This window comes from Amaranthus tricolor, chromosome 3, assembly GCF_026212465.1.
Source record: "Amaranthus tricolor cultivar Red isolate AtriRed21 chromosome 3, ASM2621246v1, whole genome shotgun sequence".
Lineage (NCBI taxonomy): Eukaryota > Viridiplantae > Streptophyta > Magnoliopsida > Caryophyllales > Amaranthaceae > Amaranthus > Amaranthus tricolor.
In genome coordinates this window covers 34,860,204-34,874,446 of record NC_080049.1, presented here as the reverse complement: position 1 = coordinate 34,874,446, position 14,243 = coordinate 34,860,204, and positions in this window count along the sequence as shown.

The window sequence follows — 14,243 nt, the reverse complement described above, 5'->3', positions numbered from 1 at the left end:
CAGCAAATACCTCTATTTTTTTTTTCTTTTTTCGTTTTATCCTTATAATAATGCAATAATAATACAATGTAATAACAGTGATTAATCCAATGATAATCACAGATAATCAACATTAATCTCTTTGTAATAATAAACTCTCGCTCGTATATATAATATAATATTATGTACGTACATATATATATATATATATATATATACACATTAAAGTATAAAAAATAATCTATACTAATTACAATTTATCAAGGACAAATATTAGCAAGATACGCGGCAATCTTGTCTTTTAATTCGCGCATCTCTTCACTTCTCAAAGGGCGTGCTTCCCTCGGAATGTCGTTTAAAACCTATATATAATATTAAAATAAAAGATTAATATAAAAACATTAGATTTTACCAATAAAATATTTAATTAAGAACGTAACAAATACTTACGGCATCTATATTTTCGACTCCAAAGTCCTTCACGGAATTTATAATATCGTCCATATACTTCAGTGCGTAGTAGCCGCAGTCAACAGAAGAAGAAGGTTGTTGAAAGCACTAAGAGAAAATAGATGTTAGTGTCAAAAACGGTTAAAAGCGCATAAAATCGCAACTTAACACGTAAATTCTAGAATATGACTATGATTTTCAATTCTAACAACTTCTACACAATAATATATACCAAATAGTGTTGTGTGCCAAGTTTCGTGCAAAACAAACAAATTTTGAGCTACTTTACGCGCGAAATTGACAAAAACGCTTAAAAACCCTTAAAATCGCAACTTAACTTCTAATTTCTAGCATATGACTATTATTATCAATTCTAACCATTTCCACACAATAATATATGCCAAATACTGTTGTGTGTCAAGTTTCGTGCATAACAAACCATGTTTGACCTACTTTACGTGCGAAATTAACACAACAGCAAACTAGTGACCAGACCACCTTGCACGACACGTGGAGACCAAACCTATGCATCCAGGACCTAGGCTGAAGTGGAAATGGAATCTTGGTACTTGGATCTAGCTATCAAGGTCCTAAAACCATTCTAACAATCCTCGTGGACTCCTAGAAGCTGAGCTGAAGGAGGGCTGCTCGACAATTTGCTAGATCAGAATTTTGTTCAAGTGTTTGTGGTTGTTTCATGTTCTTTTCATAATCATTTGTAGTTTTTGACTGTGTCATTAATCAAAGCTTACGCACAACATTAATCCTTGCATAACCAAGGCCTTAATCAGCCCCGGTTTCGCATCAAAACCAAGTTTGAGTACTTTACGCGCGAAATTGAAAAAAACGCTTAAAAACCCATAAAATCGCAACTTAACTTTTAATTTCTAGCATATGGCTATTATTTTAAATTTTAACCATTTCAACACAATAATATATGCCAAATAGTGTTGTGTGCCAAGTTTCGTGCAAAACAAACAAAGTTTGAGCTACATTACGCGCGAAATTGACAAAAACGCTTAAAAATCCTTAAAATCGCAACTTAACACCTAATTTCTAGCATATGACTATTATTTTCAATTCTAACCATTTCAACACAATAATTTATGCCAAATAGTGTTGTGTGCCAAGTTTCGTGCATAACAAACCATGTTTGACCTACTTTACGCGCGAAATTGAAAAAAACGCTTAAAAACTCTTAAAATCGCAACTTAACTTCTAATTTATAGCATATGACTATTATTTTCAATTCTAACCATTTCAACACAATAATATATGCCAAATAGTGTTGTGTGCCAAGTTTCTTCCATAACAAACCATGTTTGACCTACTTTACGCGCGAAATTGACGCAGCAGCAAACTAGTGACCAGACCACCTTGCACGACACGTGGAGACCAAACCTATGCATCCAGGACCTAGGCTAAAGTGGAAATGGAATCTTGGTACTTGGATCTAGCTATCAAGGTCCTAAAACCATTCTAACAATCCCCGTGGACTCCTAGAAGCTGAGCTGAAGGAGGGCTGCTCGATCGTTTGTCATCCTAATTAGTGTGATTATTTGATTCAAAACAAAATTAATACACAACTTTTAAACATATATACTTAACGAACTCTAAATAACCACAAAATTAAGTAATAATCATTCATTTAACACTAATTAACCCAAATAATAACACAGTGTTCATTTAACACTATCCAAATGATGTTTATTATAGTAACCATAATTAATAATATTCATATAAAAACAATAAAAATTAATAATTAATAATGTTTTTTAAGATTGTTAATGATGACTTCAATACTATAAAAAGTGATCATTTTAAACTTGTAGGTGATTACTTTATAACTATAATTGGTCACTTTAGAATTGCTACAAATTATTTGAAGGTACTTAAAGTCTTTGATTATAAATAATCTTTCTAAAAATTTTAAAAAAAATAAAATTTAAAGTTATAATTGACTTTAATATACATCAAATTAACCTAATAGTGATCTTATTTGAAAATTTATGATACTACAAACTAGACGTAGAGTACAAACAAGCATAAGTCCAATTCACCCTTAAAATCCGGTCTAGTGGCTTACCAAGAAGGACTGATTTATAGATTATGTATCATGCATTATTTTTCCAGTTAAGGGAATGATTTAAAAAAAAAAGCGTTGTTGAAAGAATTTTACAAATAAAATTGATTTATATGAATGTGAATTATAGAATGTGATTAGATCATTTGCATATAATTTCTAGTGAATTATATAATTCTATAATTCTAATCACAAACTACAAACAACTCATACATCAATGAACTCTAACAACAACATAAACGAATCATACACATTTAAAACTTAAACGAACAAGAAACTCAAAAATTAAAAATACTTTCTGAACAAAAAATTATTTACTCCACAAATAATATTATACTAGTGTTATTTATCAACTAGGAGTATTATTATTTTGTATTAACTATAATAGAAATAACATGAAAAATAAGAATGCAATATTAATATTTTCATATTAAAATTTTCATCTCTGAATCGAAAGAGATGAAACAAATTTAAGTAGAAAGGAGATCAGAGTAGCAAGCTAACCTTGAATTTCTATAATTTCTAGTGCATAAACGAACATGTATGACAAATCAAAATTAAAACTTAAAAACAACAACATACACATTCATAAAGTATGAAAAATTTAAACCTAATTTACAAAATAAAAATGAAAAAGATACCTTGAATTTCGTGGGTTTGAGAGAAAATGTAGAACAAGAAGAAGAAAATGGCGTGATAATGGCGTGATAATGGTTTGAGAGAAGGATGAAGATGAACACAAGAAACGAACACAAATCTTGATTATGCTTAATCTTACGTTGGTGAAGATGAAGAACGATACGTTGTAGTCGAGTTTTTTCAATGGGTTTGAGAAGAGGAAACGTTGTGTAGTCGAGTTTTGTGAAAAAAAATGGCGGATTGTGTAATTAAAGTGATGAAGAAGCGTGTTCTATACAATGCAATAAGATAGGTTATTTGCTACGGGCCTCAACCAACCGCAGCAATAAAAGCTTTTTTTTTAAATTTTGCTGTGTTAAAACGATTATTTTGGGATATTTGCTGCGGGCTCAATAATAACCGCAGCAACAAATGCAATTAATACGGTTATTTGCTGCGGGCCCTAGCCAACCGCAGCAATTAATGCTTTATTTTTTAATTTTGCTATGTGTTAACAGTAATTTTGGATTATTTGCTGCGAGCCCATAGATAACCGTAGCAATTAATATTTAATTGCTGCGAATATACAAAAACCGCAGCAAATGATAAGCAGCAAATACGTTTTTTTCCACTAGTGAATTCATATTGCATTTTTTGCGAATTGAGTCATCGCCGAAAAGTATGAGTACTTAACATTATGTTATTCATAATAAACGTGTGATACTACGATTAAAATATGTACATCTACAAATATGTTACAATTTATACACAAAAGAACAAATATTATAAATATTGAGTATGTACAAATGTTCAAAATATACAAACAATATTTTAATGCTAATCCTCCTCCTGTTCCTTGTCTAACTGTGACGGTTTACGACGCCTCCTACGATAGTAAGAGCTCGTCGCATGACGCTCGGGTAGGGGAGGTGATTGATACGTTGATGATGTGGCACCCTATGAGGACCCGGCACCGTAGTCCGGGCACGTTAAGTCAACCTCCTCAAGATGAACGTCGGCATGATGAGGAGAAGACCCGTACTCGTACATAGTGGCGTGGGGCGCAGTCACTTTCGGAATGAATTGTTGAAACTGCGTCCCTCGGAGTATGCCTTGGGCAATATCCCGTACGGGCTCCTCTTGGGAGGAGCTAATGACTGAAGCAATGCCCTGTGCCTGGAATAAGACGTAAGTGTTAATGAAATGTATAACGTGTAAGTTCTATAGATAATAATCAACGTTGAAGAATACTTACAAAGTGTGTCATCGTCAGTGCTGCGGGAGCGTACTGGGCTGCCGCCATGATACCTTGTGGTGTCATCCATCGACGAGTGATGGAGAGGAACCACGACATGTAATATGCCGAAGTAGGTGCGCCTACAGCCTCGATCGGCACACCTTAGGCCAGCAGCTCTAGCCTGTGCTCTCAACGAGCGACATGGCGCCAGTTGATCTCCAGCCAGTTCTTGGGCTCCCGACCCTTGCGAGAGTTATGGAGCTCCGCCTCTGTGTCACATTGTAACACCCCGGCCCCTCGGACCGCTGGTGACTACTCATGGAGACTGTAGACTAGCCCCACAAACCAACACAAGTCTTTCAGCGCACTTTGGCCTCACTCGTGCGCACCCGAGAAAACTTCCCAGGAGGTCACCCATCCTAAGATTGCTCTCCACCAAGCACGCTTAACTATGGAGTTCTTAGCAAATGGGCTCCCTAGAAAAGAAGATGCACCTTGTTGATATGAGTAGTCTATCAATCATTTTCCAAGCTAAATTTGGGGTATTACACTCACCCCCACTTAAGAATACAACGTCGTCGTTGGACCGTAACTTCAGGATCTTTTCCCACGCTAGGTGCACTGAACACTATCAGCCACGGTTGAAGGGTTGCTCTGATACCATTTGTAACACCCCGGCCCCTCGGACCGCTGGTGACTACTCTTGGAGACTGTAAACTAGCCCCACAAATCAACACAAGTCTTTCCAGCGCACTTTGGCCTCACTCGTGCGCACCCGGGAAAACTTCCCAAGAGGTCACCCATCCTAAGATTGCTCTCCACCAAGCACGCTTAACTATGGAGTTCTTAGCAAATGGGCTCCCTAAAAAAGAAGATGCACCTTATTGATATGAGTAGTCTATCAATCATTTTTCAAGCTAAATTTGGGGTATTACACACATGGCGAGGGGATGCCCTGTACCTTCCCAAATTGGCGCAGTACGCGCTCAGGGACATGCACTTCGACTATGTCGAAGCAGATCAGAGGTACAGATGCTCTCCACGCCCTTGACAATATGCCCGAGTGCTGAGGCAATGCAGCGTATGCCTCAGCGGGGTAAGGGTCCCAACGAAACTAAACGTGAAAATTCGATTAATAATTTACGCAATGTGATAGTTACAAAACAAGTTGTAGTGAAGTTCTTACCTGGTCAGCACATAGTAGATCGAGTTGATCGCGGTAGAAACCCACACCCGATCCTGTGTGGGTCCTTGTTTGTCTTTCAAAGGACCACCGCGATCCGTACGGCACATGTGGGGGTGGAAGAATTGGTGGCGCAAAAGCACCACGTCCCACACTCCTCATAGGTTTACCAATGAGAATGTGCTCCCACGCCTAAAGCTATGAATTACAATTATAAGTAAGTAAAAGAAACACAAAAATATTTACTGAAATAAACAAAGTCGTAACATGTAAAGTTAATATTACCTACAGAATAATCAGGGGCCCAGCGATCTCCTTCATGTTCTTCCGTGAAGCTTCACAAAGTCTCTTGTACAGATACGCTAGGGCTGCTGAACCCCAGCTGTACCCGGAGATGACCTCCCATGGCACATCAAGCAACGTCAAGTACAATAGTTGTACCCGGTTGTCAGTCTTGTCGGAGAACAAGACAGCGCCAATCAGATATAAGAGATACGCCCTAGCGTATCTCTCAATGGTGGCGTCATCAGCACCTTCAGGGAGGTGCGAGAAGTTCTGCGCAAGCCATGTTACGCGCAGGCTACTCCCTTTGGTTACCTCTGCCGGATGTCGGACTCTTAATAATCTATAGACTTTGTCTTGCCAACTTTCTAGTTGGTGTCCATTGGTGCACACGGCATGTCCCTCGATGGGAAGCCGTGTAAGCACAGCTACGTCAAGTAAGGTGACTTTAGCCTCACCTAGAGGTAGGTGGAAAGTATGGGTTTCCTGGCACCACCGCTCGACTAAAGTCGTGACTAGCGCCCGATCGACTCTCCCGTACGCGATAAGGTGGAAGTCATACAACCTCGCGAGCTGAAGGTACGGGAAGATCCATGCGTCAATCGCCCACGGAGCAGAATCGGGATGGCTGGTGTACATGGTCTCCGTGTCGGACACCTAAACGCAAATATTGTGTTAGCTTAAAGTTAAAGTATTAAGGCATACAAATTCAAAAAGGGTAAATTCAATTAACTGGACATCCCATATCACACTACTCCTATGATCCGCCTGCATCGTCAGCACACTAGGGTCAAGAGGGCCTGGAGCTGCTAGATCCATCTATGCTGCAATTCAACAATAACTAAGCTTTATTTATTGTAAAAATACTCAAGAAGTGTCAATGTCAATATTAGAGCATATAAAATGTTTAAATTCATTCAAATCCATGTATGAGTTGCATGCAAACAGTTTACGTCTTCCCCCAACATACTTAACATTGTTACTAGTTGATCGAATTGAACCATTCCAAAAGCATACAAAAGTCACACGAAATGAATCCATTACTACAACCATTTATACAAAATCAACATCACCATCACGTTCATAAATATATTACCACTATACATGACATACATTTTAAAATCAACAACAAATTCATGAACAAACAACCTCATTATGAAAATCACTATATATGACATACATTTTCAAATCAACAACAAATAAAAAAATTTATAATAAAAACGTACCTCTATAAGCTGTAGATCAACAAGAAGTAGTAAATTGGAAGTTTATGAACCTACATTTATGTGAAAGTTGGTTAAAAGTTTGTAAACCCTAATTTTTCGAAAATGGAAAAAACACAAAAAAAAAATCGTACCTTAGGGAAATATAGGAAAATGACAGAACTAATTAGTGGTACAAACTTGGAATTTGATGAGTTTAGTTGAAGGATTGAATGTGATTTTAATGGAGGAAAGAAGAAGAGAACTCGTAAGTGTGGCAAAGGGAAAAGAAAATGCGTGAACTGAAATGAGGAAGAAGGAAACTGGAAAAAAATATAAGGCTTCAGTCGCTGTTAGTAACAGCGACTGATTCTTTTCTTCTTTTTTTTTCTTTTTTTTTGTTTTTCGCTGTTACTAACAACGACTTAAACCAAACCTAGGTTTGGATGTACAGACGCTTATTTCGGAGCTTATTTTTGGAATAAAGTTGTTAAATTATCTTATTTTTTTCAAATTTTCGAAAATTTGAAACACCTAAGTAACTTTAACCAAAAAAAAATAAAATTCGGCTTCTCTCTTGAGAGACCGTTTTTTCTAAAGACGGTTCTCAAAAGCCCAATCCATTATATTAATCTAAAAAAAATTGACGCGCGCATGTAAGTGTAATGTGAAAAGTCACATAATATATATTTGGAGTTATAACAACATTTATTTGGGGTTATAACATAATATATTTGGTGTTATACCAGCATATATTTGAGGATTATAACATAATTTATTTGAGGTTATTACATAATATATTTGAAGCTATAACAATATATATATATATATATATATATATATATATATATATATATATATATATATATATATATATATATATTTGAGGTTATAACATAATATATATGAGGTTATAATAACATATATTTTTGTTATAACATATTATATTTTGGGTTATAACATAATATGTAGTTGGGTATATAATGGTATGTGTTTGAGGGTATAGTATTTTTATAACAACAAATATATTATGTTATAACCCCAAATGTAGGTTGTTATAACTCCATATATATTATATTATTACTTTAAATATACATTGTTACAACTCTAAATATATTATGTTATAATCTCAAATATACTATGTTATAACCACAAATATATGTTGTTATAACCCCATATATATATATATATATATTATATTATAACCTCAAATATAAATATTGATATAACTTCAAATATATTATGTTTTAATTCAAAATTAATTATGTTATAAACCCTAAATATATGCTGGTATAACACCAAATATATTATGTTATAACCCTAAATAAATGTTGTTATAACTCCAAATATATTATGTGACTTTTCACATAACACTTACACGCGCGCGTCACCTTTTTTTTAAATTAACATAATGGGTTGGGCTTTTGAGAATCGTCTTTACAAAAGACGGTCTCAAGTAAGAATTCTTGTAAAAATTAAGTTTTGGGTAGGCTAGATTTTTAAAATAAGTGTTTCCATGTCCGAGCCTTAAGTCAGGTATGTTCGCGGTTACTAACAGAAACAAAAAAAGTAGTCAAAAATAATTGTTCGCAGTTATTAACTGCGAATAAAAGAGAGACAATGTCATTACATCAAATGGGACAAAGAAAATGAAAGACATATTTTGTTCGCAGTTACTAATTGTGAACAACATGTTCCAATTCTTTTTGTCCCATGTAACTTGTCTCTGTTTTGTTCACAGTTATTGTTACTCGGTAAAATGACTTGAAACAATGTTTTCCAATTCTCTATTATGTTTTCCAATTTTAACAAATTTTTTGTTCGATGTTAGTAACCGCGAACATGTCTGGCCTTAGGCTCGGACATGAAGACAATTATTTTTGGAATTAAGTTTACCCGTAGCTCATTTTTTTATTTCTTTTGTTAAAATTACTTAATTGTTTCAAAGTTTCCTGATTCATCTTGTGAGATATTGTTACTCGATAAGATGACTTGAAACAATAGAACCATGTGTAATATTGGGTATTTTTTATATCAAGAAAATGATGGGACCACCTAAAATAGTAGATCCATGTGCAATATTAGATATTTTAAGATTAGGAAAATGAGGAGGGCCACCTAAAAATGTATTCCTGTCTTAAAATGAAGATGCGATAATAAAGGTGAATTCTCCAAATAAGGAAAGAAGACAACAACAAAATTTGAGGGAGTACTATTCAGCCCATGTATGCAAAGTTTGTCACCGAGAGACCATCTCACATAATTATTGTGCTCTTAAATTAGGTGTCTTTTAAAGTTATTATCAAAATAAACATCTTTGATCTAAAGTTGAAGAAAAAAAATTAACGACTATTAGTAATAGCGAGTCATCATTAAACTAACCTAATTGTATGTTGTTACTTTTTGTAACAAGTTCAGTAGGCTCATCGACATCTGAATTTAAGTTCTTGATAAGAGACGCCAAAGAATAACATGTGCAATTTCTCTACCAGCGATCTCGACCTCTTACCTGTAATGAATCACAAAAGTCACTAATAAAAATACTAGATAAACATTTGTAGTTTAATTTACTTTTTTTTCCTTTGAGTTTGTACCTTAAAACTCAAATATGTGAGAGCTTTTTTGATTTTAGTATGCAAATTGAAAGAAAAAAAAAGAGTAATTAAAATGAATTATAAAACAGTCAATCGTTTTCATCGCAAAAATAATACTAATGAATGTACTCATCACATGAGCAGCAAGTGTCTAATGAGCTGCATCATCAGCATGTCGTGGCATCCAGTGACGAGTGATCGAAAAGAACTATGGTAGATACTAGGTAATATACCATATGTCTATTTGATCTACATACTCCATCGTAAGTATTCCAACTTGTGGTCTCATTGTGCAATGTGACACTTATTGATGTTACTTTAGTTCTTTGGCGTCAAACCCATTTTTTAGATCCATGAAGCGGGCCACTGCGAGGATATATGTTACATGCTGGAGGGAGATGGAAGGTATCTGTTTCTTGGCGCCATGAATCATGATCGCCATCTCTCAACCAACGTTGTGACCACAGCTGGATCAACATGGCATAGACGACTTAAAGAAAATAGTAGAGTATGACTTTGCAAAGATATAGGATGATACAATTATCCATCACCTACGAAGCTGAGTCAAGATGCTTACAATAAAGCGTATTTGTGTCAAATACCTCATATATTAGGTACAAAACAATGACATACAAGCATAGGAATTTCACATTGATTTGTTTAAGTACATGTGCTAGGTGTTTCCATAACCATCAATCTCACTATTTGTAACAAATATCTTAGTTTTAAAAACCGCAAGACACATTGAATTTGACACATCTTCACCATTTTCTTTTGTATCTACTATTCCTCAATATGATATGGTATTTCTTTCACTCCTCACCGCAAATTTGCCATTTAGTTTGTGTCTTTAATCACATCTCTACCCCATAGTAATAACATCAACCTCATTCATGGATGTAATAGTTTACCCAAGTTTGTTTATATATTTTCCAAATTCTCATATCTTAACCCACTCACACATCTCAATCTAACGATTATCCTCAACCCTCTAAAGATGACAACTAGACTCAAGCCATGTAAACGAAACTTATAAATTTTAACGCAATATGCTAATATTAGCATAATATTATTACATGATAGTATGTTTGTGTATCTCGTATTGTAGGTATATTAGTATATTGTTAATATCTTAGGAATAGAGTAACTATGTTGTCACTTTTCTTATGATTGTATATATCTCTTTATATTCAAAAATTTGTATGAAAAAGGTGATATTTGTCTTACTTACTTCAATGCAAATCATTGAATACAGAGACGACAAATATAAAAATGACATTAAAATAACAATGCTTTTAATGCTATTAACAATATATTTATATACCTAAAATAAGAGATACATGTACAAAAATACAAAGAAATAATAGTATAGTATTACACTTATATTGTTATATTCCATAAAAAATAAAAATTAGAAATATTCTCTCGTGTATTTACTTAAAACATTATCAGAACTTAAAAAAATTAAGTTGTGTATCATATCATATAGTCATATTTAATTTTTGCTTAGTGGCATAGCCTGAAAGAGAATAGTGACAAACAAATCATACTCGTACTTTTTCAAAAAAAGGTCGAAATGTATCCAAATAACAAAGTGTGTGCTACCCGCATATTCTAACACAAACTTAGATATATAATTGAATTTTTAGAGAATAAAAACATTGGATTGTATATATGGACAAGTGATTTGGGAGAAGAAAATAGAAATTAACTTGGGTAAAAAACAATCAGTTGTTCTGGTGGCGAATCTTATGCTTTTTACCAACAACGATGAATTCCTTATATCAGATTCAAGGTGAAAGACGTTTGTTCTAATAATTTTTTTAAAGGGAGGCTTATGTTTTAAAAAAGATCAATTACCAACTATAACCTTGAAATTTAGTCGTCATTTTCAAATAGACAATCGCAAAGTTTTTTTTTTACAAACAAAAGCCTTCAAGTTACCACACACGACAGCGATATAACTAGTTCACCGGATGACCTGCTAAATGACCGTTGACCAAGGTAAATGACCTTTGACCTTCAACTAAATTCATTAATCTAACCTAAATTCACCCGATTAAATCCTTCTTTCCCAATCTCTCTCTACCCCTCCTCAATCACCCCCATTTTCCCACCTCAACACCTCCATCACCACCTCCACCACCATTAAAACCCCTCTTTTCTTTCTCTTCATCATATGTTCTTAATGTTCCCCATACTTTCCTCTCTTCTAGTAATTTACTACTACCATCATCATCTGGTTCATTAGATAATCTAGCCATATATAATTTTATTCAAATAGATCTCTTCAAAGAAAAAAACTGTATTCAAATTGTTTCTTGAATTTGGGATTTTTATTTTTTATGAGAGAGAAGGCATAAAAATACATTTTTTTTATTTGATTTTTTTGAATTTTATTGTATTTGAATTGTAATATTTTAGTTGTTTTATTTTGATGTGCTTTTGAATTAGGGTTCCGTTTTAAGCCTTAGTGTTCAAATTTCGACCTCGAATAAGTTTTAATGGAGGATTTTTACAATTTAGGGTTTTTCAGGGGATGATTTAATTAAGGTTTTTGGTGTAAAAAAGACCGTACAAAACCCAAGCAACAATGAAGAGAGCGACTAAAGGTGGAAGAAAATAACGCCATTGTTGAAACCCAAACAAAAAACTCACCTTCATTTTCCACTTGAATACCATAAAACAAAAAAAAAAACCCATAAATAAAAACGCAACTTTCTCCAAATTCAACCTCTTTTACTCAAAAACATAACATATCTTTTCCATGTTTTGTTCTATAAAGGAAGAATATCAAAACCTACAAAAAGAGTATTTCTTTGGAGGAAAACAACATTTCAAACAATCATCTTATTAAGAGTGTCACTACCTCTGCCAGGATACAACACTGATACAACAATATTTCATTAAAGGTGGAGTTTTAGAACAACCCATCAAAAAGAAAGAAAAAAGAGGTTTTAATAGTGGTGGTAGTGTTGGGGTGGGGGAATGATGATTGTGATTTGGAAGGGGTAAAAAGAGGTTGAAGAATAAGGGTTTAATTAGGGGTAATTGAATAATTAAATTGGATTAATAAATTTAATTGAAAGTCAAATGTCATTTACCTTGGTCAATGGTTATTTAACAGGTTATCTGATAAAGTGGTTGTATTGATGTCGTATTTGGTAATTTAAAGGCTGTTTATTAAAAAGAATTTTAAGGCTGTTTATTCTAACTAAAGTTCAAGGCTGTATTAAAAATATTTTTTTTATAATTTTGTGAGAACAATTATGGGGCTGATGAATTACGGCCCACACGATTTTTCCTTTTTAATTTTAATGATATTCAAATAAATAAATTTGTGGGGAACAGCTATAAATGCTAGAATTTGTTAAAACTTAAAAATAATTTGTTAAGACTATTGTGTCATATATATTGGTCAATGGTGAGAGAACAGGGGTAGGAGTCTAGGACAACATAAAACACGTGGTTGAGACTTTTAAACTATAATATCACGAATTCACTATTTTTGTTTGTCTTTTTGTAAAGATATACTTCCTTTAATTCTTTTTAATTGTCCTATTTAGATTAGGCATGAATATTAATAAAGTGAAAGGACCATCTTGAATATTATACCTATATAATATAGTATGTATTGTAGGGTTAAATAGTGTAGTTTAGTAAAAAAATAAAGATGTTTTGGTTATTACATGAATATTATAAGGACAATTTGGTCCAAAAATTATATTCTAAAATAGAAAATTAACAATTAAAGTGAATTGCTCAAATAAGAAAATAAGACAAATGAAAAAAATTAAAGGGAGTACTATTTAATATTCATGTTGTTTTTCTAAATTAAATAAATTAATGATGTTGTAACTGATAATTACAAGTAGTTGTAGATTTGTAATTGTTAAATATTTAATTGTCTATCTGTCTAATTACTCGTCTAAACTAATATTATTTGGTAAAAGTATAAAATTTGACTACTGCTCAAAATAAAATAATTAATAGATTAAAATGTAGAGAAATTCTTAAAATAATACGTTTAATATTGAAATCCTATACATTATAACGTTATGACAATAAGCATCAACTCTAAAATTTTCATCAATCAACCCAACGAGGAATTAGAATTATAAGTCTATTGCATTTCATGAGTACACGACCCTAATGTCTTTAAATGACTCTTATCTAAGGTGTAATTTGGAGGGGTTAAAGATACATATTTTACTTTCTGAGTAATAACATTAAAACAAGTTTTTTTGATCTACTATTGATATTTGGTAGTAAACATCATGTAGAACTTCATATAAATGAGAATTGCACATCAATTAATAAATTATTTTAATATAATTTGTTACAACTTACAGTTCAAAACTAAAAAATCATAAATCTTTGACTCCAACAAAATAAAAAACACTACCTTTAATATTCATATGGCCTATTCAAGAAAAAATAATTATTTACAGTTTGGGTAGTTATACTGTCTAGATAGCTTCAGGTAATATAAATTCGTCTAATTTGTTATCTAAAACATTGTTTTGGCAGAAGTAGCTCTTAGCTTTTCTTCTCTTGCAAATCCACGAAGTCTTGAAAGAAAAATCAATTTTTGTTTGTTGTTGAGAAATTGAAA